The sequence below is a fragment of the Suricata suricatta genome, chromosome 9, assembly GCF_006229205.1.
Source record: "Suricata suricatta isolate VVHF042 chromosome 9, meerkat_22Aug2017_6uvM2_HiC, whole genome shotgun sequence".
NCBI classification, from domain to species: domain Eukaryota; kingdom Metazoa; phylum Chordata; class Mammalia; order Carnivora; family Herpestidae; genus Suricata; species Suricata suricatta.
In genome coordinates, this window is record NC_043708.1 from 134911803 (window position 1) to 134927897 (window position 16095).

The following is a 16095-nucleotide window of genomic DNA, read 5'->3' on the forward strand; positions in this document are numbered from 1 at the left end:
CTGAGATAATTTTACAGTCAGTATCGTTTTTGTCTGAAATTCCCAAAGTATAAGATGGTCAAAAAATAAAATCCAGTGACTATAAGCATAATATATTAAATTACTGTCAATAATAACTAGAGAAATATTATACTTTAAAAACTCTACCCAGGGGCGCCTGGGTGGCTCAGACCCTGGAGCCTGCTTTGGATTCTGTGACTCCCTCTCTCTCTGCCCATCCCCTGCTCATGCTCTGTCTCTTTCTGTCTCAAAAATAAATAAACATTAAAAATTAAAAAAAAAAAAACCTCTACCCAGAAAGTTTAAGTAGACGATTTCTATATGTCTAGAGAACCATATCATTTGAGTTTTATTGGGATCAATTTATTAAAGCACAATTGGATTATGACAGAACTTAATACTTATTTCATTTAAAATACAACCTTAAAAAAAATTTTTTTTATGTTTTTTATGTTTTTTATTTATTTTTGATAGAGAGACAGAGCATGAGATGGGGAGGGGCAGAGAGAGAAGGAGACACGGAACCGGAAGCAGGCTCCAGGCTCTGAGCTAGCTGTCAGCACAGAGCCTGACGCGGGGCTCGAACCCACAAACGTGAGATCTGACCTGAGCCAAAGTTGGAGGCTTAACCGACTGAGCCACCCAGGCGCCCTAAAATACATTCTTAATGTTTATTTATTTTTGAGAGAGAAAGAGCGTGTGCACACGTGTGGGGGAAAGGCAGAGACAGAGGGAAAGAATCCCAAGCAGGCTTGCCATTGAGCCAAAATGAGTATGTCACAATTTTAGTTAAATCACTGTTCACTGCCTACCTTACTGTGACTACATGAACATTCATCGCTTAACCATGTGTGGTGCTATAGTTTTATCTCTTTACTGGAAACAACTTCTTGTTGTTTTCTCCCTCTGGGATTAGTAATTGCTTTATTTTTAAACTTGCTTGCTCTTCAGGCTGCCTGAGAGGCTCTGTCAGTTAAGTGTCTGAGTTCAGCTCAGGTCATGATCTTGCATTTCATGAGTTCAAGCCCGGCATCAGACTCTATGCTGACAGCTCAGAGCCTGGAGCCTGCTTCACATTCTGTGTCTCCCTCTCTCTCTGCCCCTCCCCTTGTTGCACTCTGTCTCTCTCTCTCTCTCTCTCTTTCAAAAATAATAAACATTAAAAAAATTAAATCTGCTTGCTTTTCTAGGGGTCTGTCTCTAATGCGTACCCAAATTCCCTACCAGAACCCCAAAAGTCCTCTCACTACCCTCAAACACGTCAGATAACATGTCAGGTTTTTTTGAACACTTGGGGACATCCATCCTGGAGCCAGGCATTCATGTATTTCAAAAATATTCATCAAATGCCTCCTGTGGGTTTCAGGGTGGGGGGTACGGCATGGAACAGAGTAGGCAAGTAACGTTTACTGAGCCTCCATTCAAGAGGGGAGAGGGCAAGATAAATGGCAAGCGCATAATTAAATATTACGTTAGGAGATGACATGTGCTCAGAAGAAAAATAAAGCCGTGTCAGATAGGGCTGGGGGAGGGGAGTTCTATAGCGTGGGAGAAGGGCCTTTCCGAAGAGGTGATCTGAGCAGAGACCTAAGTTAAATAACGGAGTAGCCCCCTTGATCGCTGGTGGAAGACCATTGCTTGTGGAAGGAACAGTCAGAAGGACTCGGAGATGTTTGGTCATAAATTACAACTGAGATGGTTCAGCGTGATCATGAGTTTCCAGCTCATGTGTCGCTGCAGAGTTGGTGGAAGGTAGGGGGTTGGTTGGGGCAAAACTTGGCCAGGAAAGCTGGAGGTGCAAGGGCATGGTGATGATGACGTAATGGTGGGAGCTGAACTGTATGCAGGGTAGTCGGGCAGGAGGGGCCCAGAGTAGGACTGGTGGGCCCACACTGAGAAAATGGTCTTCAGTGTATCACAGGTTCCCATGGACTAGGGGCATCGATGGAACAGGAAGTATGGGAGGAGGTGGTCAGAGAGGTTAATGCTTAAGAATCGAGCTTTCTTGGGGCCTCTAGGTGAATCCGTCAGTTGAGCATCCAATTCTTGATTTTGGTTCGGGTCACGATCTCATAGTTGGTGAGACTGAGCCCCACGTCCGGCTCTGTGCTGACAGCACAGAACCTGCTTGGGATTCTCTCTCTCCCTTTCTCTCTGCCTCACTCCCACTCATGTTCATGTTCTCTCTCTCTCTCTCAAAATAAATAAATGAATATGTTTTTAATTGAGCTTTTTTTGTCCAAGATTTTATTTTATTTTTAAGTAATCTCTATACCCAACAGGGGACTCGAACTCACAAACCAAGAGTCACATTCTCTAATGACTGAACCAGCCAGATGTCCTAAGAATTGATCTTTCTGAGATGAAAGATGACGAGAGCAAAGAAAAAACCACACTTCAGCTGGACGTGTGCCCTGCAGGGGTGTGTAGGGCAGGGGGCCAGCAGGAGAGGCGGCCTGGTCCTCACTCCCTTCACCACCCCTGTGCCTGGGGGCTCCGCCACCCAGAGGGGGTGCCTTTTTCTAACTTACCCTAAAGCACTCTGCAGTTGAGCCCATGACCCTGGCTGGGTTCAGTAAGGTCCCTGGGGACAGCCAGGATTCTTCCAGAGCAAGGAGGTGAGGGTGGAGGGAGCCTTCAGAGAAAACGTTGAAGAACACAGGGGTGTTTGCTGGTGACAGCTCCCGAGTCTCCAATGGTATGGGGGCAGGTGCAGGGGTAAAACCTATCAGGAGAAAGCAGAAAAACAGCCTTATCACCTTGGATGGGGAGGGAGACAGGACCTTTGAAACAAGATTCTTAAATTGCATAAAGTAAAAAAAAAAAAAATCAATGGACTTGACCACTTAAAGATTTGAGTTCAAGAGAGTGCCCCATAGACAAGGTGAGCGGACCAATGACAGCTGAGAGAACTCTGTACAAAGCCAAGAACAGAGTCACAGCTAGAACATTCAAGAACTGCCGATCAGCAAGAAAAAGATAAGAAACCCAAGGATTTAAATGGGCTAAGGATTTGATAGATAATTCACTGATGGGGAAAGCACTGGGCCGGTAGGCATTTGATCTTCCCAGTCATGAGAACAATGCAAATCAGAACAACAGATACACTCAAATCAGGAAGTGAGATGTTATCAAGTTCTAGAGAAGACGGGGAACAAAAGTCCCCCCCCCCCCCCCCCCCCCCCGCCTCGTGTTACTGGTCTGGCTATAAAGCAATCTGAGAGGACTTAGTGAAATAAAGACCACACACTGCCTACAACAGGGCGGTCTCCCCACCTCCTTCTCAGAATGCCGTTTTGCAGAAGTCTGTAACCTTTGCAACAGCACAACGTGTGTCATGACGGATTGCTGGTTCCCATGCCGTCAGGATGGACGAGGGAAAGATGGAGGATGTTTACAGAGGAAGGCTAGGCAGCAGTCAGGAAGAACCGCCTGGATTCCATGAAACAGTATTGTGAGATCTCAGAAACTTACCAATTGGGCGCAAAAATGTAAAAAGCAGGACATCATTTATAGCACAAGACCAATTATGTAACTTTAAAGGTAGGTACCAAAAGATGGGACTTCCTATGTTTTTAAGAAGAACATAGATCAGGGAACCTGGGTGGCTTAGTTGGTTAAGTGTCCGACTTCGGCTCAGGTCATGATCTTGAGGTTCATGGGTTCAAGCCTTGCGTTGGGCTCTGTGCTGACAGCTCGGAACCTGGCGCTGCTTCAGATTCTATGTCTTCCTCTCTCTCTGACCCTCTCCTGCTCATGCTGTCCCTCTCTCTTTCTCTCAAAGGTAAATTAAAAAAAAAAAGAAGAGACATATATCTAAACAAACATAGATCATAGATTAAGAGAGTATATGTTAAATCCCTATATTAAATCCCTATGGAAGAATAGAAGAAAAAGATCATAAAATAAAAGAGAATTTGCACAGACCAAAGAGGGAGAAAATCTAAATTTTGTGCACCAGAAATAAAACAAATAAGTAAATAGAACGAAGGTATTTGACATGTACTAATATTGTTCCAGCTAGCAATTGCTGTGTAACAAACTAGCCTGAAACTTAGTGATTAAAAAAGCGGGGGGGGGGGGGGCCTGGGGGCAGTGCAGGGCTCAGTCACTTAAGTGTCTGACTCTTGATTCTGGCTCAGATCATGATTTCACAGTTCATGAGATTGAGCCCCACATTGGGCTCTGTGCTGACAGCATGGAGCCTGCTTGGGATCCTCTCTCTCCCTCTCACTCTCCCTCTCTCTCTCTCTCTCTCTCTCTCTCTCTCTCTCCCCCCCCCTCCCCAAGTCGCATATGCACATCCATTTGCACACACACACACTCTCTCTCTTAAATAGATAAATAAACTCTGAGGGGAAAAAGAAAACCACGTTGAGGATCTCACAATATTCAGAGTCAAGAATTTATGCCAGGCTGACTCTCCTGTTTCCACAGGACAATGACAAACATTGCTGGGTGGACCTCACCTGGCATCTGGCCTGGGCTGGAACTTCCCAGAAGCTTTCCTTGGCCTGCCTACTGTTTGGGCAAGAATGAAAGTGTCGGCTCAGTTTAGCCCCTCTCCCTCTCCAGATGGTCTCGGTGCCCCCTGCACAGTCTGCCCAGCAGAGATTTCTCAGACAGCAGCTCCAGGCTCGAACAGAGCGTAAGAGAGAGAGAACAAGACAGGAACCGCCAAACTTCTGACCCAGCCCTGCAAACCCTACACTTCATCACTGTCATATTGGGCAGTGCCTTTAGTCCATTCAGACGCTAGAACAGAACCCATGGGGCCTTACAGACAATGGGAATGTATTTCTCACACATTGAAAGCTGGGAAGTCCAAGGTCAAGTAGCCAGCAGATTCAGGGTCTGGTGAAAACTCACTTCCTAGTTGATAGCTGGCTCTCTCCTCATTGTGCCTTCCCGTGGTCAAAGGGAGGGGGCTCGTGGGGGGTCTCCCAAGGGCACTAGTTCCATTTGGGACAGCTCTACCTTCACGGCCAATCCCCTCCCAAAGACCCACCTGTAAACCCCTCACCTTGGGAACCTCGGTCTCTCAGGATGGGAAAAAATAGAATGCTCTAATCGATTACTTAATGTTTTGTTAAAATTAATTTATGCATCGCTGTAGGTTGTTAATAGTTTATGAGAAAAGAAAAAAGTATTCCCTGTATCGAGAAAAAAGAACGTTAAATAAAGAGCCAACAAAACTTTAAACAAAAAGGCCATTAAAAATGTATAATCATGTTCATCAACTTATTTAGGCCTATGTAAAGAATTCTTGTTCTGTATGATCTTTTTTCAGTTTTAATTTTAATTCCAGCTGGTTAACATACAGTGTAATATTAATCTCATGTGCATAATACAGTGATTCAGCACTTCCATACATCAGCCGGCGCCCATCCCAAGTGTGCCCTAAGTGCCCGGCACCTGTTCCCCCGCCCCCTGCCCCCCTCCCTTCCAGTAACCGGCAGTTTATTCTCTATAGGTAAGAGTCTGTTTCTTAGTTTGTCTCTCTTTTTGCCTTTGCTCTTTCCTTTTGTTTCTTAAAACCACATAATACTCTCTAGCTCCACCCATATCACTGCAAATGGCAAGATTACATTCTTTTTTTATGGCTTGAATAATATTCTATTGTATATACTTATACACCATGTCTTCTTTATCCATTCATCTATTTTCTTTTGAGAGACAGAGAGGGTACAAGTGAGCAAGGGTGGATAGAGAACCCCATGAGGGGCAGAGAGAGAGAGAGAGAGAGAGAGAAGCAGAGCTCACCGGATATGAGGCTTAAGTCATCCCAGGGTGAGACTCAAACTCACAAACCAGAGATCCTGGCCTGAGCCAAAGTCAGATGCTTAACCGACTGAGCCACCCAGGGGCCCCTCCCTATCCATTCATCTATTGAGGGACACTTGGCCTGCTTCCATATCTTAACTCTTGTAAATAATATTGTTCTGCCTGAACTTGAGTTAGACCAGTTTCTTTACTGGAGTTCTGGAAATTTTTACCCAGTCCAGCGGTATAATTTCAAAGTTATCAGAAAACTATACTCCAGAGTATTTGTCAGAGGTTTCTCCATGAACCGTTTTGGATTGTAGCTGATGATAAAAGATTTCGGGAAAGCATCTGAGTAAAACAATAATTGTCTATGAATGACAAAAGACTTAAGATTCCACAGTTAAATGTCTGATGAGAGTTCATTATAATGCAGTTGACAAGGGTATTTTATATCGAGAGTAAGAACATTAACACATTGCTCAGAGTTTCATGCAATTGCTAACGCATGTACATTAATAACACATATCCATATAATTAGAACCTAAAGAAGGTTAAATCACTTTATTTGGCAATGCTTCCCATGTAATTTAACATATAAAAGAAACCCAATCAGCTTAACATCTATTTTTAGCAGGTGAGAGAACAAATTCTTGGAGATTTTTCTCCAAAAACAAAACAAAACAAATAAAAAAAAAAAACCCTCAAAGTTAGTTCGAAATAAAAAAGACTTTATTTAGAATTTGGTTTGTAAAGTTTGTAGAAATTGACAGAAGTTTTGAACACTTTGATCACAGACGTTACTGACAATGGTTTCATTTAGGATTTTTCAGCTTTGCAATGGTGCAGAAGCAATCCTCATGCAGTAGAAACTATACTTCAAATCATGCATTTTGATCTCTTCCCAGGCTAGCGAGATGCAGTACAGCGATCTCCGGTGACACCGGGGACAGGCAGGAAGCCACAGCTCCTACTCAGCCACTTGATCACAAATGTGAACCACTGAAACACTGTGACAACCATTCTCTGTCTGATTCTCACTTTCAGTGCAGTATTCAATCAATTGTATGAGATATTCAGCACTTTATTATGAAACAGGCTTTTTGTGTTAGGTGATCGTCCCCAGCTGTGGGCTGATATCAGCGTTCCTGGCACAGTTACGGGAGGCGGGGCTAAGCTATGATGTTCACTAGGTTAGACGCATTAGAGACACTTTCAACTTGTGATTTTCAACTTACAGCAGATATATCGGGACGTAACCCCATAATAATTGAGGATTTAGGATCGCAATACTTAATTGCTCATTTACCGAAGTGACAATAAAACATTTCAAAGACCACCCTGGGAAGTAATATACCTGAGGGGAAAAGGCAAAAACAAAAACAAAAAACTGTTTTAATATTGAGAAGCCTTGGTTTTCATAACTAATCAGAGACTTGATAGAAATAACATAAAGCACAAGAAATTATTTTGATTAAACAATCTGTTTCCTAGCCATATTACTCAGTCGATTAAAAAAAAAAATGAACACCTTTTACAATTTTTTATTAAAAACAAACTAGGAGCACCTGGTTGGCTCAGCTGGTTAAGCCTCCGACCTTGGTTTGTGAGTTCGAGCTCTGCGTCAGACTCTGTGCTGACGGCTTGGAGCCTGGAGCCTGGAGCCTGGAGCCTGCTTCAGATTCTGTCTCTCTCTCTCTCTCTCTCTCTCAAATATAAACATTAAAAATTTTTTAATTTATAAAAAAGAACATACTAATATCCCAGAAAATTTTATCTTTTTAACAAAGAAAATCAAATTCCACTTTTGTCGGGTACGCCATTAATATTAAAACTTTACACCCTTATGATAAATACATGCTATTTTAGCCAGCTTGACACCATAAGGTAGGATAGCCTCTCTCTTTCTTTCTTTAACTTTCTATATCCATTTATGATTTTGGCCTTTCTTTTCTTCTTTGTCATTCTGAAGCAACCCTAAATAACCTCTAAAGGAGGACAAAATTACTTTTCTTTTCCCTGAACAAAAATGCACCCATCACGGGGCGCCTGGCTGGCTCAGTCAGTAGAGCACACAACTCCTGGGGTGCAGAGATTCCTTAAAAATAAAATCTTAAAAAAAAAAACAAAACGCATCCATCAGACCTTACATCTTTCCCTAAAAGCCTATCTTTTTTTTTTTTTTAACATTTATTTATTTTTGAGAGACAGAGAGAGACAGATCATGAGCAGAGGAGGGGCAGAGAGAGAGCAACACACAGAATCAGAAGCAGGCTCCGGGCTCTGAGCTGTCAGCACAGAGCCCGACACAGGGCTGAGCTGAAGCCAGACGCTCAACCCACTGAGTCACCCAGAAGCCTCCCTAAAAGCCTATCTTAATAGGGCACCTGGGTGGCTCAGTCGGTCTGACTCTTGGTTTCGGCTCAGGTCATGATCTCATGGGCTCCTGAGTTCGAGCCCCATGTGGGGCTCTGTGCTGACAGCAACACAGAGCCTGTGTGGGATTCTCCCTCCACTTTCTCTCTACCTCTCCCCCACTCACTCTCTCACAAAAATAAATAAATAGTTTTTAAAAAAACCTATCTTACTTTCCTTGCATACTGTGCAGCTAGGGCTCCTTTCTTTACCCACAGTATTCTTACAGCTCATTCACATGTTGATTAGAATTCTTAAATCTCATAAAAAAGAATTCTTAAATCTTACTGACTTTAATTTCCAGTGAAAACTGGGGAGCAGGCAACTGTGAACTGTCATATATCAACATTCATCAGATTAATAAATGTATTCATATACCATTTTATAACGTCTACAGATTTTTTCAATAGTACACTTTCTCAGTGTGGTAAAAAAAAAAAGAGACACTCTTTTAAAAATTTTTCTAATGTTTTTTATTTATTTTTGAGAGACAGAGAGAGACAGTGCAAGCAGACAAGGGTCAGAGAGAGAGAGGGAGATACAGAATCTGAAGCAGGCTCCAGGCTCTGAGCTGTCAGCACAGAGCCTAACGCAGGGCTCGAACTCACGAACTGTGAGATCATGACCTGAGCCAAAGCCGGATGCTTAACTGACTGAGCCACCCAGGCACCCAAAGGCATCCTTATTAACAAATCCAAGTAGCCTTTGAACCCCTGTAAAAATCAAGAAGCCAAAGTAGCTAAACTTATATGTACATTTAGCAATTAATATTTCAGTATTCTATCTATTTTGGAAATGATCTAGGTGGTCAATGAATAGCTATCATTTAACTAAACGTAGCATAACTTAAAGGTTTTAAGTTACCAAGAAGATTTTGGAAACTATTTTTTAAGTACATATATTATAAAGCATAATTATTGTTAAAAAGTTCACATATAAACATTTATTTCCCCTTATATTTATTTACTTCACTTGCCTTAACGATTATGTGCGGGTTGCTCACGAAAACTTCATGGGACATCCAATAAATCCAGCCATCGTCCTGGTTTTTTTATTGTCGACAAATCAGGCAAATAGCCAAAAAAAAAAAAAAAAAAATCACAGGAGCAAAAAACCTAAACATTAAACATACGTCTCTTTCTTCTCCCGTCTTTATTTTTACTGCCATCTAAAATTGCTCAGCACACATCAAGACATTCCCCTTTATTGTATATTTTATTCTTAGGTTGGATTCATGGTTTTATCATCTCAAACATCTTGGAGAGAGAGCACGGGCCCATCTGACCAGTGAACGCGGCGCAGGAGCAGCGCGTGGCCGGGTTCGGTCTCCTGCCGGCAGCTCTGAAGATGCGCTGACTCGCATTTAACCAACAACCTTAAACTAACCTTATTTACCGAAGGTTATCCCACATCATGTGAGCTTGAAAACCAGTGAGGTTAGTTTTAATTTTCTTTTAAAGTGTTAGAAAGACTCAATTTATATAAGTACTTACTTAAAAAATTTTTTTTATTCTTTTTTTTTTAATATTTTTTAATGTTTTTTTTTTAATTTATTTTTGATACAGAGAGAGACAGAGCATGAGAGGGGAGGGGCAGAGAGAGAAGGAGACACAGAAGTGGAAGCAGGCTCCAGGCTCTGAGCTAGCTGTCAGCACAGAGCCTGACGCGGGGCTCGAACCCACGAACGTGAGATCTGACCTGAGCCGAAGTCGGAGGTTTAACCGACTGAGCCACCCAGGCGCCCCTTAAAAATTTTTTTTTTATTTTTAAGTAATCTCTACATCCAACCTGGGGCTTGAACTCACAACCCCGAGATCGAGAGTCACAGACTCCACCAACTAAGCCAGCCAGGCATCCCCAGCACTTCCTTCCTTCCTACCTTCCTCCCTTCCTCCTTACCTTCCTTCCATCCTTTCTTTCTCACTCTTGCTCTAGCTCTCGCTTTCTTTCCTTCCTTTTTTTTAGAGAAAGAGAGAGAAAGAGAACCTTTAAACAGGCTCCATGATTAGCACAGAGCCCATTGAGGGGCTTGATCCCACAACCATGACCTGAACCAAAATCAAGAATTCAACACTTAAGTGACTGAGCTACCCAGGTGCCCCCTAATCTCTCTCTCTCTCTCTTTCTTAGCTTATTTATTTATTTTGAGAGACAGAGATGGTGTTAGTGGGGAGGGGAAGAGAAGGAGACTAGGAATCCCAAGCAGGCTCCACACTCTCAGCACAGAACCGATGTAGGGCTTGAACCCACCAACTGTAGATCATGACCTGAGCGAAAACCAAGAGTCAGATGCTTAACCAACTAGCCACCCAGGACCTCTAATCACTTACTTTCTAAAGCCATTTAATAGGGGCATCTGGCTGACTCAGACCATAGAGCATAACTCAGGGTCATGAGTTCAAATCCTACATTGGGTGTGGAGCCTACTTAAAATAAAATTTTTTTTAAAGTCACCTAATAGAGCTCTCTTACAAATTAATTTGGGAAATACCATCCAGACGTAGAATAATATCACATGTACACAACACAAATACCTAAATATACAGAGATCATACAGATTTTATTCTAAATTTTAGCTATGAATTACATACAAAAACAGAAACATGAATTTCACTAAATTTTTTGAGTTGATTCTCATCCTTGCCTTATTTCTGTTTTTATTGGAATTATGCTTCTGGCTGATGGAACAAGTTAAGGTTACTTGCTCATGGAGGGCTAATGCGTTTTCCTAATACCTGCAAAGAATTTTAGGGTTTTCATTTGCCCTGAAATGCAGTATTCCGGCGCGTGGACCACCTTTCCAACACAGAGCTCTAGGAAACACCAAATAAATGACAGTTGATTTCCCAGAAGGTTCTTTCTCCCCTTTCTATTTCCTTCCATCTCAGATGGCTGCAGAGCCAAGAGTTCTCTCCTTGGATGTTCATATTTCAAAGATAAGTAAGATTTACATCTCAAAGGGACAGAGAAAAGATGTTGATTTTCTCTAAGAAGGAATTCTGGGGGCCTATTCATCTATTATCAGAAATCTAGGGCAATTACTACCTAATTCCCCTCCCTTTTATTCTTACAAGTAGGACTATCGTTTTTTCTGGTGTCTTGACTTTTTACAGTGTCTACAGTGTCCTGAGCTAAATAAGAAAGGGCCTGTGGTTGGTGAGGAGGCTTTGAGTCATTTGAAAACAATTTTTAAATACATTTTATTTTTTTAATGTTTGTTTATTTATTTTGAGAGGGGGGAGGGGCAGAGAGAAAGAGAGAGAGAATCCCAAGCAGGCTCTGCACTGTCAACACAGAGCCCGAGGTGAGGCTTGAACCCATGAACCTTGGGATCATGACCTGAGCTGAAATCAAGAGTCGGATACTTGACTGACCAAGCCACCCAGGCGCCCCATGATACACTGTATTTTTTAGGATAGTTTTAGAGTCACAGCAAAATTTAGGGAGGTATGAACTTCCTCATGCAGCCCTTGTCCGCACACATGCACAGCCTGCCCCTGCCAGAGGGCACATTTGTTACCATAAATGGACCTTCACTGATATAGCACAATCGCCCAAAGTCCATGATTTACACTAGAGTTCCCTTTGGTGCACATTCCGTGGGTCTGAACAAATGCATAACGCTTGCATCCCCCCTTTTCCTAGAGAACAGCTTCACTCTGCTAAAAATCCTCTGTGCCATCGTTACATACCTCTCCCCGCCTCCACACCCCTGGGAACCACTGATTTTTTTTCACTGTCTCCATAGTTTTGCCTTTTCCAGAATGTCATATAGTTGGAATCATACAATAGATAGCCTTTTCTGATGGGCTTCTTTCACTTAGTAGTAAGTATGCATTTGTAGGGGAAGAAAAAGTTATTGCTGGACCCCTTTAAGGCGTCTGACTGGGTCTGACAATGAAACTGACGAAGACAGATTAACAGGAGAAAGGCACACACATTTATCTAACACGACTTTTACGTGACACATGAGCCTTCCTAAGGAGATGAAAATTTGTGTGTTTTTATGCTAGGTTGGATGGAAAGTAGGCAGCAGTGGGGCGCCTGGGTGGCTCAGTCGGTTAAGCAACTGACTTTGGCTCAGGTCATGATCTCACAGTTCGTGGGTTCAAGCCCTGCATCAGGCTCTGTGCTGACAGCTCAGAGCCTGGAGCCTGCTTCAGATTCTGTGTCTCCCTGCCCCTTCCCCGCTTGCTCTCTCTCTCACACAAAAGTAAATAAACATTTAAAAATATAGAAAAGAAAAGGAAAGAAAAGAAAAGAAAGAAAAGGAAAAAAAAGAAAAGAAAGAAAAGAAAAAGAAAAGAGAAAAGAAAAGAAAGGAAAAGAAAAGAAAGCAGCAGTGAAGTGTGCTAGATTAGGAGTACAAGCTAAGTGATCTGGGGAAACTTTGCTGTCCTGCTTGTTAGGATACTTCTTGGAATTCCTCGTCCTCAGAGAGGACTGGGGAGGGCACCTCTCACGTGCCTGTTTTATGATGTGTTTCAAGGAAGGTCCACAGGGAAGGTGGAGGTCAGAGAGACCTCGTTTCTGCCATTTTTCTTAAACTCCTTCAGCTTACAATACTCACCATCCCAAGGTGCCGTATTTTGAGTAGCATACCCCAAACCCCATCACATGTAAGTTTTTTCCAGGACTGTGCGTTCCTGGGCAGCTCATTTCTTCTTAGCGCTGAGTAATAGCCCGTCAGCTGGATGGACCGCAGGTTACTCGTCAACTCACCGAGTGACGGACGTTGTGGCTGCTTCTAGGCTTGGGCCGTCAGGAATAAAGCTGCTCTGAACGGGCCTGCTCAGGAGTTTTGTGGAGATGTTTTCAGCCCTTTGGGGTAAAGATCAAGGAACCCAATTACTGGATAGTAGGATAAGAGTATTTTTTTAACTGTTTTTTTTAATGTTTTATTTTTTTATTTTGATGCAAAGAGAGACAGAGCATGAGAGGGGGAGAGGCAGAGAGAGAAGGAGACACAGAACCAGAAGCAGGCTCCAGGCTCTGAGCTAGCTGTCAGCACAGAGCCTGATGCGGGGCTCGAACCCACAAACGTGAGATCTGACCTGAGCCGGAGGCTTAACTGACTGAGCCACCCAGGCGCCCCGAGTATTTTTATTTTGGTACAAAATGGCCAGCTGTCTTCCAAAGTGAATGCACCATGTCGCACTGCCCCCCAGCATGTAGGGCTATCAGTGTCACAGGTTCGGGCCATTCTAACAGGCCTGTGTAGTGACGTGTCTGTCACTGGTTGACATAGGATGGGGAGGATCCTTTCATGTGCTTACTTACCTTCGGTGTATATCTTCTTGGCTGAAGCGTCTATTAAGGTTTTGGCCTATTTTTATTTTTTTACTTTTTAAAAAATGGTTTATTTTTGAGAGAGGAGAGAGAGAGCACAAGCAGGGGAGGGGCAGAGAGAGAGGGGGGCAGAGGATCCGAAGCAGGCTCTGCGCTGACAGCAGAGAGCCCAACACAGGACTCGAACTCACAAACTGTGAGATCATGACCTGAGCTGAAGTCAGACGTTTGACTGACTGAGCCCCCCTGGTCCCCCAAGGGTTTTGGCCTATTTTTAAGTTGGGTTGTGTGTTTCCTTATCATTGAGTTCTAAGAGCTCTTTGTGTATTTTGGACAACAGTCCTGTCTCCGAGGCTGTGGCTTGTCTTCTTGTTCCCTTGACATTGTCTTTAACAGAGTAGTTTTACAGTTTTGTGTTTTACACTCAGGTCTGTGATCAATTTCGAGTGAATTTTTATGAACGGCAGAAGGACTGGCTCTATATTCACTTTTTTGCACGTATATCCACTTGTCCCTGCACCGTTTGTTGAAGAGACTGTCTTTGCTCTTCCGCTCCGTTGTCAAAATTAGTTGACTATATTTATGTGGGTCTGGGGATGGGCTCTCTTTTCTATTTTGTTGATATAAACTCACCACACAATCATGGGTGCTGTGACTTATGGGGGCTCCCTTGTACATGACAGGTCACTTTCCTCCTGCTGATTTCCACATTCTCTCTTCCTCTTTGACTTTAAATGTTTGGCTTTTGCCTTTTAATTTAAGGGAGTTCCTTAGGCTAAATGTGATGCTTTCTGTCATGTGTCATGTCCTTATAATGTGATCTGTCTGTAGATACCAATATGATATTTATTTAGATTCTATTTATACATAAAATGTTTTCAAATCAAAAGATCTATTACCTGGCCATCAATAGACAGGACCTCCCAAAGGTATATTCATTCCAAATGTAGCACAAACCAGAAAACCTTTTTAAAAAAATATTTTTAGGGGCGCCTGGGTGACCCAGTCAGTTAAGTATCTGACTTTGGCTCAGGTCATGGTCTCATGGTCCATGAATTCGAGCCCTGCATTGGGCTTTGTACTGACAGCTCAGAGCCTGGAACCTGCTTTAAATTCTGTGTCTCCCTTTCTTTCTGCCCCTCCCCCATTCTCTCTCTCTCTCTCTCTCTCTCTCTCTCTCTCTCTCTCTCTCTCGTTCTCTTAAAAATAAATAGACATTAAAATTTTTCTTGATATTTTATTTTAAAGTAATCTGTATACCCACTGCGGGACTCGAACTTATAACCCCGGGATCAAGAGTTGCATGTGCCACCAACAGAGCCAGCCAGGTGCCCCAGAAAGCCTTGTTAAGGGAAGACCCAGAAGCAACTTTTCAGCTTAGAGTAAATGTTTACCATGGATTCAATATGTGTCCCCAGACCAGGTACAGATGATGGAGTCCCCGTGATCCAAAAAGGTCTCTCCCAGAGACTGTCAAAGAAAGGACAGACATTTGTTATCACATGCAGCGCGGAAATTCGAGTGTGTGACAGCAGTTAGACGTCCTCCATCGCAGACCCGCTAATCTGCACTCCACGGAGGCGGTGATCGCCCCAGCACGGACAAGACAGGGCGGGGTAAGGGCTACAAAGGCTTCTTACGGGCTGTGATCCCGTATCCAGACCAGTGCCCCTGAGGGCTGGCACAGCTGGCCGGGTCGGGTCTCCGGGTTGCAGCCCGATGGCTTGCCACGTGCGGCGGCAGGGCCCAATCACCTGCAGTCCTGAGGCAGCAGAAAAAACAAGGCAAGCGGACTCCCATGGGATCCAAGCCAAACTCTCAAGACACAAAGTGAGGGGCGCCTGGGTGGCTCAGTCGGTTGAGCGTCCGGCTTCGGCTCAGGTCATGATCTCGTGGTTTGTGGGTTCAAGCCCCGCGTCGGGCTCTGTGCTGACCACTCAGAGCCTGGAGCCTGCTTCCGATTCTGTGTCTCCCTCTCTCTCTGACCCTCCCCTGCTCAAGCTGTCCTTCTCTCTCTCTCTCTTTCTCTCTCAAAAATAAACAAAACATTAAAAAATTTTTTAAAAGACAGTGAGACAGAGAACTTCATCTAGTCTTTTTTATCGGTGACGCCCAGCATAATTTGTTCAAATAGACGTCAGTCCAGTGAGACATAAACTCACCAACCTGTGAGGCCAACTCAGACCAGACACTTACGGGACCTAAGCTTATGTTTTATCTTAGGATTCTCCCGCTATGACAGATGACACAGAAGACAAAGACAAAGAAAAATTATGTCTGCCCTTGGGAGAGAATCAGATCAATATCAAATAGCCACAGTGTCAGAAACCCAGAGAACTATCTCACGCAACTGTTATCTCACTAAACTGGGGCTGGGGTAGGGAGGAAGGACAAGAAGGAATTCTTACCACAAACAGACATCCAGGAGGCTGGCCTGGTGAACGGAATTCTTACTTCTCACCAGTTTAGTCCGTTGTTCCAGGATTTCATCTGCAGGTTCCAGAACTTGTGGGGTCTCCTAGGCTCCCACCGTCCCTTCATAGATGCCAACATAGTTGGAGAGGAAAGAGCGTTTTCCCTCTACCCAGCTTACCTTCATTGGTCGGGGCCAGCAAATAAGACTGGAAA

General features: G+C 43.5%; 1 long non-coding RNA gene across 1 annotated transcript in view; it reads right to left on the reverse strand.

Annotated features, from left to right (window-relative positions):
- Positions 1 to 14913, reverse strand: part of LOC115301520 — a 28535-nt gene extending 13622 nt beyond the window's left edge. The window contains exons 1-3 of the long non-coding RNA XR_003913144.1: positions 14862 to 14913; positions 12901 to 12999; positions 2532 to 2725 (exon numbers count right to left, since the gene is read on the reverse strand). This is a non-coding gene — a long non-coding RNA (uncharacterized LOC115301520). The remainder of the gene's footprint in view (positions 1 to 2531; positions 2726 to 12900; positions 13000 to 14861) is intronic.
- Between the last annotated feature and the right edge of the window lie 1182 nt (positions 14914 to 16095).